General features: G+C 52.3%; 1 long non-coding RNA gene across 2 annotated transcripts in view; it reads right to left on the bottom strand.

Moving 5' to 3' along the window:
- Positions 1 to 4,995: 4,995 nt before the first annotated feature.
- The window catches only part of LOC138845470 (uncharacterized), a 47,189-nt gene continuing 36,048 nt past the window's right edge, over positions 4,996 to 16,136 (bottom strand). Inside the window, exon 4 of one of the 2 annotated variants that reach the window (XR_016221501.1) lies at positions 4,996 to 5,443. This is a non-coding gene — a long non-coding RNA (uncharacterized LOC138845470). Of the gene's footprint in view, positions 5,444 to 11,359; positions 12,042 to 16,136 lie in introns of those variants that run through there. The other variant, XR_016221502.1, reaches the window with a different exon arrangement.

Genomic DNA, 16,136 nt, shown 5'->3' with positions numbered 1-16,136 from the left:
GACAGAGGACAGAGGACACAGGACACAGGACAGAGGACAGAGGACACAGGGCACAGGACATAGGACACAGGACAGAGGACACAGGACACAGGACACAACACAGAGTTCAGAGGACAGAGGACACAGGACAGAGGACACAGGACAGAGGACACAGGTCAGAGGACACAGGACAGAGGACAGAGGACACAGGACACAGGACAGAGGACACAAGGCACAGGACAGAGGATACAGGGCACAGGACAGAGGACAGAGGACACAGAACACAGGACAGGACACAGGACAGAGGACAGAGGACACAGGTCAGAGGACAGAGGACACAGGACACAGGACAGGACACAGGACAGAGGACAGAGGACACAGGTCAGAGGACAGAGGACACAGGACAGAGGACACAGGGCACAGGTCAGAGGACACAGGACAGGACACAGGTCAGAGGACAGAGGACACAGGACAGAGGACAGAGGACACAGGACAGAGGACACAGGTCAGAGGACAGAGGACACAAGACAGAGGACAGAGGACACAGGACACAACACAGAGTTCAGAGGACACAGGACACAGGACACAGGACAGGACACAGGACAGAGGACACAGGAGAGGACACAGGACAGGACACAGGACAGAGGACACAGGACACAGGACAGAGGACACAGGACAGAGTTCAGAGGACACAGGACACAGGTCAGAGGACACAGGACAGAGGACAGAGGACACAAGACAGAGGACACAGGACAGAGGACACAGGACACAGGACAGAGGACACAGGGCATAGGACATAGGACACAGGACAGAGGACACAGGACACAGGACAGAGGACAGAGGACACAGGACACAGGTCAGAGGACACAGGACAGAGGACAGAGGACACAGAACACAGGTCAGAGGACATAGGACATAGGACAGAGGACACAGGACAGGACACAGGACAGAGGACACAGGGCACAGGACACAACACAGAGTTCAGAGGACAGAGGACACAGGACAGAGGACACAGGACACAGGACACAGGTCAGAGGACACAGGACAGAGGACAGAGGACACAGGACACAGGACAGAGGACACAGGGCACAGGACACAGGTCAGAGGACACAGGACAGAGGACACAGAACACAGGTCAGAGGACACAGGACAGAGGACACAGGACACAGGACAGGACACAGGACAGAGGACACAGGAGAGGACACAGGACAGGTCACAGGACAGAGGACAGAGGACAGAGGACACAGGTCAGAGGACACAGGACAGAGGACAGAGGACACAGAACACAGGTCAGAGGACACAGGACAGAGGACACAGGACACAGGACAGGACACAGGACACAGGACAGAGGACACAAGACAGAGGACACAGGACAGGACACAGGACAGAGGACAGAGGACAGAGGACACAGGTCAGAGGACACAGGACAGAGGACAGAGGACACAGAACACAGGTCAGAGGACACAGGACAGAGGACACAGGACACAGGACAGGACACAGGGCACAGGACACAGGACACAACACAGAGTTCAGAGGACACAGGACACAGGACAGAGGACACAGGACACAGGACAGAGGACAGAGGACACAGGACAGGACACAGGACACAGGTCAGAGGACACAGGTCAGAGGACACAGGACAGGACACAGGACAGAGGACACAGGACACAGGACACAGGTCAGAGGACACAGGACAGGACAGAGGACACAGGACACAGGACAGAGGACACAGGGCAGAGGACAGAGGGCACAGGACACAGGACACAGGACACAGGACAGAGGACAGAGGACACAGGACAGGACACAGGACACAGGTCAGAGGACACAGGACAGGACACAGGACAGAGGACACAGGACAGAGGACAGAGGACACAGGGCAGAGGACAGAGGGCACGGGACACAGGCACAGGTCAGAGGACACAGGACAGGACACAGGTCAGAGGACAGAGGACACAGGACACAGGACACAGGTCAGAGGACAGAGGACACAAGACAGAGGACGTGCCTGTGATGGAAACGGAGCAGAGTGAGTGTGCTGCAGAGCATCCACACCTCTGAGGGCTGAGCCCGGGCCAGGTGGGTGTGGCTCCAATCCCACCTCTGCCACCGCCAGCAGCCTGTTGGCAATGAAGCCATCCAGTCCTCAAAGGGATTTGGCAGCTTTGGGGAGACGTGAACTGAAAGAAGGAATGAGCATCTTGGCCATAACAGGACCAAAATGACCATCCTCGGTCCTAGCCATAGACGAGTTTACTCTCTCCTTACTCCTTTGCTGCTGGGTTTTCACTGCACCTTGATTTTGCAAATTCTCCCATCCCGACTGCTCAGTTTACTAAATGCTTTGCCTTCTTCGCCAGCTCCTATTTCCCTCAAAAGAGCTGGGGGCTCTTAGGACAAGCTCCCCCTTCCCCAACACGCATACCTGATGAAGGGGCGGGGGGCACCCAGTCTGTAAGGAAAGAGGAGGAGGGAGCTCCTCCCCAATCCAGGCAGACCCGTCTGAACAGCAGGAGGCCTGGGATCCGTCCTTCCAGCCAGTCCCGGCCCCGGGCTGCGTAGTGCTGGGTGAGCTTGAGAAATCAACTTCGAGGCGGAGCTTCGCACCTTTTTTGCCATGATCCACAGTGAGAAAGACACTAACAAATACGTTACAGATCAATACATATACATAGGAGATGGATTTTAGAAGTTATAAAAATAGAATTAAAAGATAAGGGTTTTTTGGTTCAAGGCTTTTTGAAATTCATGCATACTTTTTCCATAATGCACTTTTCCATGAACTTGCTGAAGACCAGTCATATAACTAGCTGACGGAGAAAGTCTAACAAAGCACACCTCATCCTTCTTCTCCATACTCTACTGTTTACTGCTCTAGTTCTCTCCATTCAACTCCATTTCACTTGAAAGTGGGGGTTACCACCCAGAGATCAATTTCATTCACCAGCTGGCTGTTTTAACTCCGGTTTAGGCTTGAGCTTCCTGTGATTCGTTTGGTCTGGCCATGGACTGCGTCAGCAGCTCCCAAAAGTTAGTCTTTCAGTGCAGCTGAAGAGTCTACCAGGGACTTGATGAAGGTACTGATTCAGCCCCGAGAATCTAAACGGCGTCAGAACCAGTGTCCCGGGTTCTCCCTCTCACTGGACTGGAGATTCTGACCCCAGGAGGAGACAGCTTCTGATTGGGTCTCACGCCTGCCTCTTGGGTGACAGGCACTCCCAGCAGCACTGCACCCCTAGAAAGTGACCCACTTTGGGCGCCATTTCCAAGCCAATGGAAATAGGCTGAGCGGGCAACACCCATCTTCACAACAGAGGCTGCCCGAGATCACCCAAGCAGCAGTTCGTTCACCGCTCTTTCTTAATTGCTTATATGCGCTCCTGTGCGACCTGGAATGCTAAGCGTGGGGCAGGCAGCAGGCATCTGTGCGCGTGGGCTGCATGGACCCCCATGGGCTGCATGGACCCCTGGGCACAGCTGCACTGTGATGACTGGCCTTAGTCAGAGAGGAGCGTGGTGCTCCATGTGTACAACTGAAGACAAACTCTGGAGGGCCGGTATGCATTGACGGCAGCAGCGTTTCTAGTTTTATTGATTCTATTTAACAGACTCTTACCATGTGCAAGCCAGATAGTTCTAAGGACTTTTCAGATATTAACTTACAAGGCACTCATTAAAAACCCCCATAAGAAAAGTGCCATTAAGCACCGGGTACCATTTGAGATGTTGCACCCCTGTTACCTCTGAATCCATCCTCCAAGAGGCAGGGGGTATTTTTCCAAAGAGGAGACTTAGAGTGCTTCTGAAGCTTGCCCGAGGCCTCTCAGCAAGTAAGTCCAGCAGCATTTGGAGCCCTAGGAAGAAGGAGCCAACCCTGGAGATTCTTCCAAGCAGTTATCAGTTGGCCCCGGATGCTGAGAGCAGCCGCAGGTTGAGATAGGTCAAGCCCTGGGGGACAAGTTGTGTCCTCTGACACACAGTAACAGGCACAGACTGGAATGACTCACACGAAGTTCCAGCCATGGGCGGGATGCCAGTGCACACACAAAACCCCAGCGGCTGGCTGAACATTCCAGTAGCTTCCGTGTGCCCTCATTCTGTTCAAATGTAGCGACAAGGAAATTCATCACCGCTCACAGCATTGTTGTTTGCAATGAGGGGGAAAAAGCTCTATTGACTTGTGGGGGGTTCTGTTCAAATGTCATGGACCATTTTAATTTTCTAGTAGCAAGTGTTGCAGCCAGTTGTGCTGGGAACAGTGGATCCAGTTTCTCTGCCTCCATCGCAGTGACAATGTTGTTACAGCTGACCAGTGCTTTTTTCCCAGTTAAGGCAGCTAGGCAGTGTTTTATTTCTCTCAAGGTTGTCCCAGGCAATTTTGGGATGGGACTTCTCGCACTTACTTTGGGGGAAAAGTGCCTGGAATGATTTTTTATAATAAAAATATGCATGTATTATCAACAAAAATAAAAGGGTGACATGATTTATGAGGTTAGAACTGTTTAGCTGTTGGATCCAAATATCTTTTCTTTAAAAAAAATTTATTTCATTTATTTGAAAGAGTTACAGAGAGAGGCAGAGACAGAGAGAGAGGTCTTCCATTCACTGGTTTACTCCCCAGAGGGCCACAACAGCAGAGCTGCACCGATCCAAAGCCAGGAGCCAGGAGCTTCTTCCAGGTCTCCCACACGGGTGCAGGGATCCAAGGACTTGGGCCATCTTCTACTGCTTTCCCAGGCCATAGCAGAGAACTGGATCAGAAGAGGAGTAGCCTGGTCTCGAACTGGCACCCATATGGGATGCCAGCGCTTAAGGCCAGGGCTTTAACCCACTGCGCCATAGTGATGGCTCCCCAAATATCTTTTAATAACCCTGTATTTGTACTTAGCTGGGTGTGGTACATGACACTATGGTCAATTTTAACAGAAGGACGAGGGTTATATTAAAACCTGTATGTAATAATTACTTTTCCACAGGTGAAAAAAAAACAAACATTCTACCCTGCTTCACTTTCCTTCAGTTGAATACAAATGTAAAAACAGTTCATGGGAAATGTATCAGTTATTTATTGCTGTGCAACAAAACACACAAGACACAGCTGCTTTAAACCTCAGTGGGCTGCTCTGCAGGTCGGCATGGTGGTCGATTTTCTGGCCTTACCTGGGCTTATTCACATGGCCTCTGGCAGTGGACGCGCCAGCTGGGTCTGGAGGGTCCTTGGCTAATCCACCATCTAGGGCCTTGACTGGGCGGTGGCTGGGCCTCCGTCTTCCTGTGGACTCTCACCCTTCAGGATTCAGCGCGAGCTTCCTTACGTTACGTGGTGGGAGCAGAGTTCCAAAGCGGCCAAGGCAGATGCCGCAAACTCCCTCCCATTCCTTCTGCCGAAGTCTATTGGCCAAGCAAGTCACAGGCCAGTCTGGGTAGAGGGCGTGGTGAACAAGGCTCCATCTTGCAACTGCAGAGGCTGGAGAGTTATTTTCACTGTTGCCACATGCAAAATACATTCATCCCTCACCCCAGAGTCTTATCCTGTGACAGCATCAGTGTAGGGGTCAAAGGTCAAGGTCTTGATGCAGTAAGTGCGGATGCCAATGAGGTGACATCAATTCTGTTCCTCGGTACCGTCCCTCCCCCAACTAAAGAGACTGTTGCCTGCCCCTACATTACAACGTCACCAGCAAAATGGAGGGGATGGCTATGGTAGACAAATCCCCTCGAGAATGGCATTCTGCAGTCCAGCCAGGCACATACTGCTGGCTCCCTACTGCAGCATTCTGGAATGTTCCTTGACTGGGGACACTTCCGCTCCTTTGTTCTCCTTGGTTCCTGGCTCCACACTCATTTCCCATAAGGAATGACCTGTGGAGGTGGTGTCTGGGACTGTGGTTGGGTCACCTCTTGGGAGGCCTGCAGTGCACACTGGCGTGCCTGATTCAGGTCCCAGCTCCTTCGCTTCTGATCCAGCCTACTGCTAATGTGCACCCTGGGAGGCAGCAGACAATGGCCCAGACTTAGGTCCCAGACACTCACATGGGAGACCCAGATGGAGCCCAGGCTCCTGGCTCCTGCCTGGCTCAGCCCTGGCTGTTGTGGGTATTTGGGGAGTGAAGCAGCAGATGGAGATCTCCATCTGTCTCTCTGCCTTAAAATGAAAATAAACCTTTTACAAAAAGATTCTATGTTTATGTTTGCAATTGACTAGCTTTCTCTGCCTGTTCTACCCATGGCAGCTTAGGGGTCCAGGGTGTTTTTCATTTTGGCCCCAGCTGGGAGGTTTCCAGCAGTTCAATGTCTTTAAACTCGTGGCTTTCCCTGGACTCTGAGTGGCATTGAGTCTATGCTTAAAGGCCTCCGTTGTTCTTTCTGAGACAGCGCCCTCCCTACCGGGGGCTTCAGGGCTGGGATCCTTAGAAGCCCATCTGTGTGGCTGAGAGGACCTATTAGGCACCAGTTGAAAGCTTTCTGAGCTCTTAACAAAGGATCTTCGGGCCACACCCTGGATGGAATGTTTAACCCCAGGCCTTGTTTGATCTGGAGGATTCTCTACTGGCTGGGTGGGGAGTATGTTTGTCTTATTTCCTAATCAAGTATGTCCTGGGGCTTTTGTATTGCCTCTAACTTTTGCTTGTTAGCTATGTAGCTTCTTATTCCATGAATCTCTCACTTCGCAGACGTATTAGGCACAGCTACGAGAAGTCAGTGCTCTGTCTAGAGATGTCCTCAGCCAGATCTGTGCGTTCACAGGTGCTTCGCGAGGTCCCCTGTTGGACTGTCACTCCAGCCTTGCACAGCCTGGCCTGCCTCCAACAGCAGGCCCCGCACCCCCTTTCCTGCCTTTGCTAACAGTGTCCTTCCCGCCTTCTGCCCACCTCCTAGTGCAAGGCCAGTGTCACCAATTTCACGTTTTTATCCCTGTAACATTCGCTTTCAAGTCAGATTTGCTTACTTATTTGAAAGGCAGAGCAACAAAGAGACGGACTGAAAGAGAGAGATCATCCATATAATGGTTCACTCTTAGAATGCCTGTCACAGCCAGGGCCGGACCAGGCCAAAGGCGGGAACCCTGAACTCAATATGGATATCCTGTGTGGGTGGCAAGGACCCGAATGCTTGAGCAATCGCCCGCTCCCTTCCCAGGTGTGCATTAGCAGGAAGCTGGATCTGAAGCAGAGCCATAACTTGAACCCAGGCTCTCTGATGTGGGATGTCAGTGTCCCAACTACTGTGCACACTGCCTGCCTCACACCTCATGTTCAGATGCCAAACGTGATGGCTGATTTTATGTGTCGACTGGGCCACAGGGTGCCCGGATATTCAGGCAACCATTACTCTGAGTGTGTCTGTGCGGATACTGCTGGATGAGATGAACACCTCAATGCAGAATGTGAAGCAGTGAGGATGGGCTTTATCCAACCAGTCTTCAGGCCTGGACAGGACCAAATACTGACCTTCCCCTGGGTAAGAGGGAGCTCCCCTGCCCGCCTTCCTTGAGCTGGGGCCTTCCTGCTTCTTCCTGCCTTGGACTCACACTGAAACGTCAGCCTTCTCCGGGTCTTGGACTGCAACTCACAACCCCCATCACTGGGACTCCTGGGCTGTGGACTGAGAATTCTGGGTCTCCAGTTTGCAGACTGCAGATCTGAAGACTCCTCAGCCTCCATAATTATCTAAGCAAATTATGTAGAATCAATCTCCTCTGTGTCTGGATGTCTCTCAGTGGTTCTGTTTCTCTGGAGAACCCTACTAGATCAGCCTCCATAAGACACTTACTGTTACATCGCAAAACACCCTCACAATGCAGTAGCTTAACACATGGGCAGGCAAACTGTGTAGCGGGCAGGCTCATGATGTTTTAGGCTCTGTGGGCTATCCAGTCTCTGTGGCAACTGCTCAACCTGGTGTGGGATGGGTGCAGTGGGTTAAGCTGCCACCTGCAATGCTGGCATCCCATATCAGTTGGAGTTCCAGCTGCTTTGCTTTCAATCCAGCTTCCTGCTGCTGTGCCTGGGAAGGCAGTGGATGATGGCCCGAGTTCTTGGACCCCTGCCACCCATGGGAGACCCAGCTGGATTTCAAGGCTCCTGGCTTCAGCCTGGCCCAGCCCTAATTGTTGCAGTCATTTGGGGAGTGAACCAACCAGATGGAAGATCGATCTCTCTCTCTCTCCACCCCCCTCCTCTCCCCCCTCCCCGCCCCCCAACTTTGTGTTACTCTGCCTTTTAAATAAAGAAAATACATTTTTAACAAGGGGAGAGACAGAGAGATCAAGCATTTCCTGGAGGGGTTTCAGACTCTTTCAGTCTTCCTTGGGAAATTTTCTGAGCATTTTCACAGTTCAAGTTGAAATTAGAGCAATTTTTTGTTTGTTTTTGCACAAAAAATTTAAAACTCTTTGCTGATCCTATCCATGAGATATTTTCTATCGGATCTGATCTTGTTGTTTTCAAATACAATGCCTTAGCATCGATCTACAAACACATGTGAATTTAGTCTTAGTACATCTTGGATGCACGAGCCGAGAGACGAACGTCTGACCGATGCTGTGTCTCATGCGTGTTTGTCTTTAAGAGCCATGTAAAGCGTACGAGGCAGCCACTGTGAGAAGGCTTCACTCACATGCCTGAGCGTGGAACTCTCCCGAGACGCCAGTCATTCTTCCGCAGGAACGCCGGTGCGGCTGGTTACTTACTTCTTCCAAGTGTTGATGTTGTAGAATTCTTTGTTTAAAGCTGTTTGTCACTGACAAGGTTGTGCAAAGCCAGATCGAGAAGTCCTTTTCAAAGGTAACTGATGCCAAAAAGCACGCCACGGTGTCAGCTTGCCATGCGGGACTCATGAACTCTTGTCTTCTGAGTCGGTCTTAAATCAGAAGCCTTAAGTAGAGTTTAAGCCCCGTGTCATTTGAAATTCCAAGCTTCAGACCCATGACGCATGGATTTTGCGATGGAAATGACAACTGACCCTCGTCTGTAACAAAAACAGCAACCAGCTCCGTGGCGCCCTCAGTCATTCTCAGCAAGTTGTGCAAGCGGAGAAGGAACGAGCGACTCGGCGAGTGGCCTCCCACAAGTGGCCAGCAAGTGGCTCCTCTCTGCTCAGCCTGTTCCTGCGGCCCGCTGCCCGCCTGTCCTCGGGGAATTCTTTCACCACGCACTTTCCAGAATCTTCTTGATAACGCTTAGCACAGCAGCACTGGGCAGTCACTGGGGAAGAGCTGCGTGTGATTCCCCGAGCTGCGCACTTGCGTTCATTATGTCACTTGATCCTCACGGCCGCCCTGTGACCCAGGGCGAGGGTGCTTCTCCCAAGATCACAGAGAAACTGGGACTCAGGGACTTCCACACCTTCCGAAAGTGCACAGACAATGATGAGCAAAACTGGGATTAGAACCCAGGTCCCTCTGACTCAGAGCCTAGCTGTGGTCTACTGCAATAGCCTAACACTTAATTAATCACTCTCCTAGTATCGTTATCTCCCTAATTACAGCGCAAGCGTCTCAAGAGGCGAGACGTGCTATATGCGTCTATGGTATCTTCCGTGGTAACAGGCACAGACATTCAGTGAAAAGAATTCATCTCCTACTTAAAAAAAAAAATGATGCATTCATAGTCCACTGCTTTAGAACATCTGTCTGAAGGAGCCACATCTTTCAGGGGATTTTCCAGTGCTAGGGCACAAAACAATTTTTTTTGCATTCAATTAAATCAACGCAAAACTCACACACTAGCAGGCCATGTGTCAAATGGAACTCCAGTGAGGCTGCAATGGTGCAGGGGTGAGGGGCTGCCTCCCAGAGAGCAGAAGAATGTGCAAGGCCACAGCCCTCACTCAGAGCTCTGGTTTATCAGTGTCTCCTTGGACAAGCCGCAGCCCTCTGGAGTCGGGAGGAGTGTTAGCATTAGAATTGATAAAGTCATATTCCTCTGACGAATTCCGCTGTCACCTCATTAGATCTGAAAAAGAGAACGCTTTGGGACACTTGGAGATATGTTGGGTTTAAAAAAAATCACATTTTTCTGATTATAAGGGAATGGAAAATGATCGCCTAATTGCACGGCGAGCTGTCAGGCTGGGCCGCACAGCCAGCGGGGTCAGAGCCGGAGGTCTGGCAGTGTAAACTGTCCGCCAGCCTCGAGCGCTTTCCTCCCCAAGAGGAATTGCTGTTAAAACCTTAATTGAGAGGTCAGTGGTCATAGGACAGGCAGGAGATAGGCCGCTGGCCATGTGAAGTAATGTGGACTTTGATCTGCCAGGCCTTTTGGCACAGAAAGCCAGCCAGCCCTGAGCCAGAGGTCCTCTAATCTTCTTCAAGATAAGCTGAACTCCTGGGCAGGGTGGGGGGCTGCTCCGGGCAGGGCCGGGGTCTCTTCCTGTGCTGTGGCCAACTTGGGAGGGAGTTCACTACAGCCCAGCACCCTGGCCCCTGCTCGCCAGGCAACCTGTCCTGGTGAAGCTTGTTCAAACGGGCAGTCTGAAGAGAAGCCCGTCCTCTCTATGGGACTCGCCACCGTGTCCCGCTTTGGAAGATGTCCAGCGGACAGCCTCCTCAAAGAAGGCCGAGATCAGCAGAGAAGGGTGGTGAGGCAGGAGCAGGAGTGGGAAGACGGGGCGGGGGGTAGGAAGGAGGGAAGAGGCAATCAAGGGAGAACTGGGCGACTCTGCATGCGCAATGCCAAGTGCACGAAAACTGAAAGGATGTTACATGTAAAAGAAAAATGCACATGACAATTAAAAGGCCAGGCTTCGCTCCCCGCCCCCTCCGGAAGATTGATTTAAATAGACAGTTGCAGAGATAGGTCCAAGAAAGGGAATCTATCTGTTAGGAAAGACAGATCTTTGGAAGCTGGCAAATTCTTCCTTGCCCCCCGCACTGACCAGAAGTAGCCAGAGTGATAGATTCCTGGCGCTGGAGTCTAGACAAAGAGGAAAACACTGGGCCAACTTAGCAAAGGGGGTCAAGAGCATCCCCAGATTGGGCAGCCTCCATGTTTCCTTCAGTGTCATTTTACGAAGCTTCAGTGAAGTTTTCTGGGTGCTTTGCGCATGGAGGGGAAGACGAACAGCTCCTGTTTAGAAAAGGAAGCCTGTCCGCGGGTTGCACCGTTCATGGCAGGTGCGTAACCTCTCATGCCCAAGTTCAGGAACAGGTTCTTCTACCCAGTGGGATGTCATCACCCTTGAACCGGCCAGAAGTTGTGCACCATCTACCCAACCCTCGGACCACCCATCCCCACAGCCAGGCAGGGGCTGGCCTGAGAGCGACTTCACAGCCAGGAATCACGAGCCAGTGGTGGCACCGCCAGCCACGTCCAGAGCGCTTGACCGCTCGACCGCTCGTCCACAAGCACTGCCTTGCTTCCACTTCGAGAAAGCACACAGCTGAGGGGAAATAGGCTGAGGTTATCACCACTGTCCCCCTCTCCTTCAGACTTCCAGGGAATGATTGGATTAACACAGCTTGCCTGATTAGTAAGAGGCAGAGACAAAACTGCACCAGGATCACTGCGCGTAAGTCAGAAAACGTGCTGAGGCGGCACCGCGTGGCAGGATCTCGAAGATCACTTCTTGCTTAGAAGTTCACGGGGGCTGGGACTCTCGAATGGACAGGAACCGCACCGGCACCTCTCACCCGGGAGGGGATTCTCACAGAGGGACATCCAGGCCCATCCGAGCCTGCACACATCACCCAGCGGATGGAGTCGTCACCTGCTAAAATGCCACCGCTTGCCATCGCAGAGGGATGACGAGATGGCCGCTGATCACGCTGCTGTGTTTTGCTCTGCCACTCCCATCTCAGTGGCCGAATCGAGTCCCATGGGCATGCTTCAAAAGGCAAGAGCAAACTAGTAACCATCTGAATGGCTTTCCTTGGGAGACCAGAGAGAGAAGGTTTTCAAAGAGGATGATCCGTTTGTATCCTTTACAGCCGATAGTCACGGATTTGAACTTGTTGGCGTCATTCTTGAAACACGTATCCAAAATGCTGTGTGGCATTCCACCGAGGAATGCCATTGTCTCAGTGTAGTGGGAGAAGCAGAAGCCGAATGACACAGGGCTCCCTCCTGCAAGGGGACGGGGCAGACAGGGAGGATGCTCAGATGGGAATGCCGCATCTATCGACAGCACGACGTCCCCAAACCCCCAAAACCGTGTTCTCTCCCTCAGAACCAGCCTCCTTCCCTGTCTACGTTTCCTGCTCAGAAAGGGGAGAGGGAGGAAAGAGAGAGAAACTAGAAAGGGCAAGGCAGGAAGCTGCAAGTGGCCAGAGAGACAGGTAGGAAGCGTGGTGTGGTCCAATACAGAAATCAAAGAACTTTATAAAAAAGTCTCCAGTTCCCCAGATGTTACTGCATTTCCAAATAAACCCCAGAGCCTCATGCCTGGTGCCCTTTCTTCCTTCTCAAATTCCTGAGCACACTCCTCATGGAGATGCTGAAAAACAGATCTCTTAAGTATGCAGACATTAAAGGACAATTGCTAAGCGCTAAGCATTTCTCAACGAGACCAAAGCTCCCTGTTTTGATAATTATTTATCTCCAAAATATGCATTGCCTCATTATTATCATCAATGGAATATTTTCCCAAAGGAAAGAAATTAATTGCCCACCAGAAACGTTTTGACATGTTTACATGTGTTTCTTTGTGTAAGCACCAGAGTAAGTGTGTGGGAGCCTGTTTATAAGTGAGTAAAGTGTTGGTAAACTCTGGTTTGACACTGATAAGGTTCATATTGAAGTCATCACTGAAACTGTTGCTTAAATAACAAACAGGATCTCTGGTCCCACCCTCTTCCAAGCTTGCTTCCCAAGAGTAAGAAGGGTACATTGTAACCAGGAGAAATGCAAGACTGCCAGAAAAGGTGGCCACATCACTGTGGCATCTGTTGCCACATTTAGAGAGAAGCAGCCCTTAGACTGGAGAACCTCCTGACACAGACCCTCCCTTGGATCCAGCAGGGGCAAGTCCCTGAGCATTCGTTTTCTCCTTTTGCAAAATTGTGACAGCTCATATTGCTTCTCCTACAGTGTTTCTGCCAGGATTATGTGAGATAAGGCTTGGAAGGCACCTTGAGCGGTCCTGGCATGGAGCGAGTCCTCGGCAGGTTGGCTAATGGCCACTGTGGTCAGGGAGATTGAGTGTTCTCCTGAAAGACCTCGGTCATCACAAGGCCTTGAGAGGCCGGGTCTTGCCAAGAGGGCACCTTGCACTTGAGTGCTCAGCAGGGAAGGATGGACTGCAGATCTGGGGGTGCAGGAGGTAGCTCTGGATTGGGGTGCTCTAACGTAAGCCACTGCCATCGCCTGGACCCCAGCTTCCACACCCCGAAGCAAGAGAGCTGATCTACCCTAAACCACAGCGTCTGCCCTTCACAGGACACCTGGCCAAGAGCTGGAGCAGGGACAGTTGCTAAGGGCAGCAACACTGAGTTTTGTAGAGACCTGCTGGGGAGGACTCTCCTCCGTGTATTCCAGGCACCTCCCACGTGAAGGGGGCCTTTGCACCAGGGACCCTGCTCGGCTCGCACTGGGGCTGTCACCATGGTACCTCCCTGGAGCAGAAGATCAAAAACTGCTAGTGGACATCTCTTCTACGGGATTCCAGCATCCCCACCCAGAGAGTCCTGGTGCCCCGTCTGTACTACGCTTGATGTAAGATCCCACCCACACGCACGGCTCTGTGGCGGGACACTTCCCAAATACTCATGGAGAGCTGACACTGGGCTAAACACAGAAGAAGCACGATGAACAAGCCTGGCCCTGGCCTGCAGAAGTGCACGTGAAAATGACGTCAGCCTGGCAAGGTTGCATGTGGCCCCTGCTTCTCTGCTGCTACTCTCATGAACGCAGTGACCCTCAGCAGCTTTCCTAACCTGTGAACGTCACTTCCACTGCGAAATAGGACAGTAATAATGCCCACTTCCTCTATTGTTGGGGGACTCGGATCCAATAACTCACAGAAAGCTTCTAGAATGTTACCACAGACTTGGCACTGACACCATGCAAGTCCTTTTCCCAGCCGGCGCTGCGGCTCGCTAGGCTAACCCTCTGCCTTGCGGCACCGGCACATCGCGTTCTAGTCCCGGTCGGGGCGCCAGATTCTGTCCCTGTTGCCCCTCTTCCAGGCCAGCTCTCTGCTGTGGCCCGGGAGTGCAGTGGAGGATGGCCCAAGTGCTTGGGCCCTGCACCCCATGGGAGACTGGGAGAAGTGCCTGGCTCCTGCCATCGGATCAGCGCGGTGCGCTGGCCGCGGCGGCCATTGGAGGGTGAACCAGCGGCAAAAGGAAGACCTTTCTCTCTGTCTCTCTCTGTCTCACTGTCCATTCTGCCTATCCAAAAAAAAAAAAAAAAAAAAAATCCTTTTCCCATGGCAGCTGAGATGGGTACGGGGCTGTCATACAGCTCATGCTATTTGTCCCTGTGTTGCAACAGTGCTCGTCCACATTTGGGGCTGGCCAGTCCTGACCCGGTTCCAGGACCAAGACTGTCCGATTGTGTTGGCGTTGGCTCATTCACCACACAGCGCCTGAGTGAACAGCTTGCACAAACATCATTATGTCTGGACCAGACGCCAGCAAGTACCCCTCAGCTCGGTGCTGCCTGCGAGCCAGCGTTCCAGTCTTTTCATCCATGCGGGGCTGCGATGGCGGAAGGTCTTCCCCAGCCTTGGAGGAGAGACAAGGGGCTGGCTTCTGTCCAAATGCAGCCTGCGCCTGAGGCAGCCACTCAACAAACCAATGCTCCAGGCTGGCTCCCGGGCTCCCAGGTCACGGCCAAGCCCAGGCAGACAATAAAAGGCGAGAGAATGCCACCCTCCAGTGGGCGGGCAGCACCCAGGAGGGGAGCCCTTGAGTCACTCACTTCATTGTTACAGACACAAGGAAAGAAAGTTAGTCCTTTTATTCGGGCACCAACTATTAAAGCAAGAAAGGAGCCGAGCTCTGTGGCGGCCCTCCCGCCAGCTGCCCGCTGGCATGCCCTGTCTACGCCACTGCCGCCTGGTAGCGTTTGTTTGTGCAATAGAGGCTGAAATGGATTCTATCTGGCCAGGAAACATATGCATTTGATAGGCTCATGTCTCAGCTTCTTTGTAATCACTACAGCTCACACCCTTGTAATTTTCTTTTGCTCCTTTGGAAGGCACCAAGAAACGGCTGTGTGTTCCCAGCAGCCAAACCTGACTTACAAAAAACAAGACAAAACAAACACAACTCTCTCTGTGCCGTTTTGTGTGTGAAGGTAGAATGGCAGGGACTGTGTGTTTCTTTCTTTCCAGACTACAAAGCTGCACAACAGTGTCCACTTTGGCTCAGTGCAAACACGGGCTGCCCTCCCCTGCCAGTCCTGCTCTCATGGGACCTTCTGTGTCCCTTGCATGCAGCTTCGATCCACACTCAGCCAGAGTGGGAGTCCTTGGCATGGATCTGTCTTCCCCTTCCATGCGGAGGCTGTGGCTACGCCTAAAACTTTTCCACTTTCCCTTGACAGGCAGGCAGGGTGCACGACGCACACTTGGTGCTCAGAGATGCTTTGGGGTTACCGAGCCCAGCTCACTGCACACGGTAAGGTTAACTTCCATTCCCTGAGCACCTGCAGGCTGGGTGTTTCCAGATGTCGCCCCTGTTCCCAGCACTGCGCCCACATCACGGAGGAAGTGGAGGTTCTCGCTGAAACTCCAGGGACACTTGGGTCTCTTAAAGGAGCAGGCAACTCTACACATGAGGGTTTGATCTCTCCAACCAAACCGCTCTACTGAGCGCCCTATGGCAGCCGTTCCCCTCCGCGGTGCTGGGTCAGATTCTTCAGTCAGCTGTACCGCAAGTAGCGATTTCCAGTAAGAGTTCAAGCAGCTATGCTGTCGACGTTTTTAAAACACACACAAAAAATTACAGCAGAATTCAAGTCGGCCACTAACGACCTGTTTTCACTCACTGCAATCTCACTGGTTTTATGAGGGGAGCAAGGGGTGGAGATGTGGAGGGCTGGGGGCGGGGTCCCTCTCCCTCCCTGTCCTGGCCACACCCCAGGCACAGGGAGCCACTGCTGTTGCTGTCCCATTCCTAGTCGGAGGAACACGTTCGTGGAGGGCTGAACTTGGAGTTCAGAGGCTTTAGGAATCAGGGTTGCCCCATGGGTTGTGACCGTCACCTACACCGGGGC

Source organism: Oryctolagus cuniculus, chromosome 15, assembly GCF_051225735.1.
Source record: "Oryctolagus cuniculus isolate XC-2025 breed Fujian yellow rabbit chromosome 15, ASM5122573v1, whole genome shotgun sequence".
NCBI classification, from domain to species: Eukaryota; Metazoa; Chordata; class Mammalia; order Lagomorpha; family Leporidae; genus Oryctolagus; species Oryctolagus cuniculus.
This window is presented reverse-complemented; position numbering and strand designations above follow the sequence as displayed.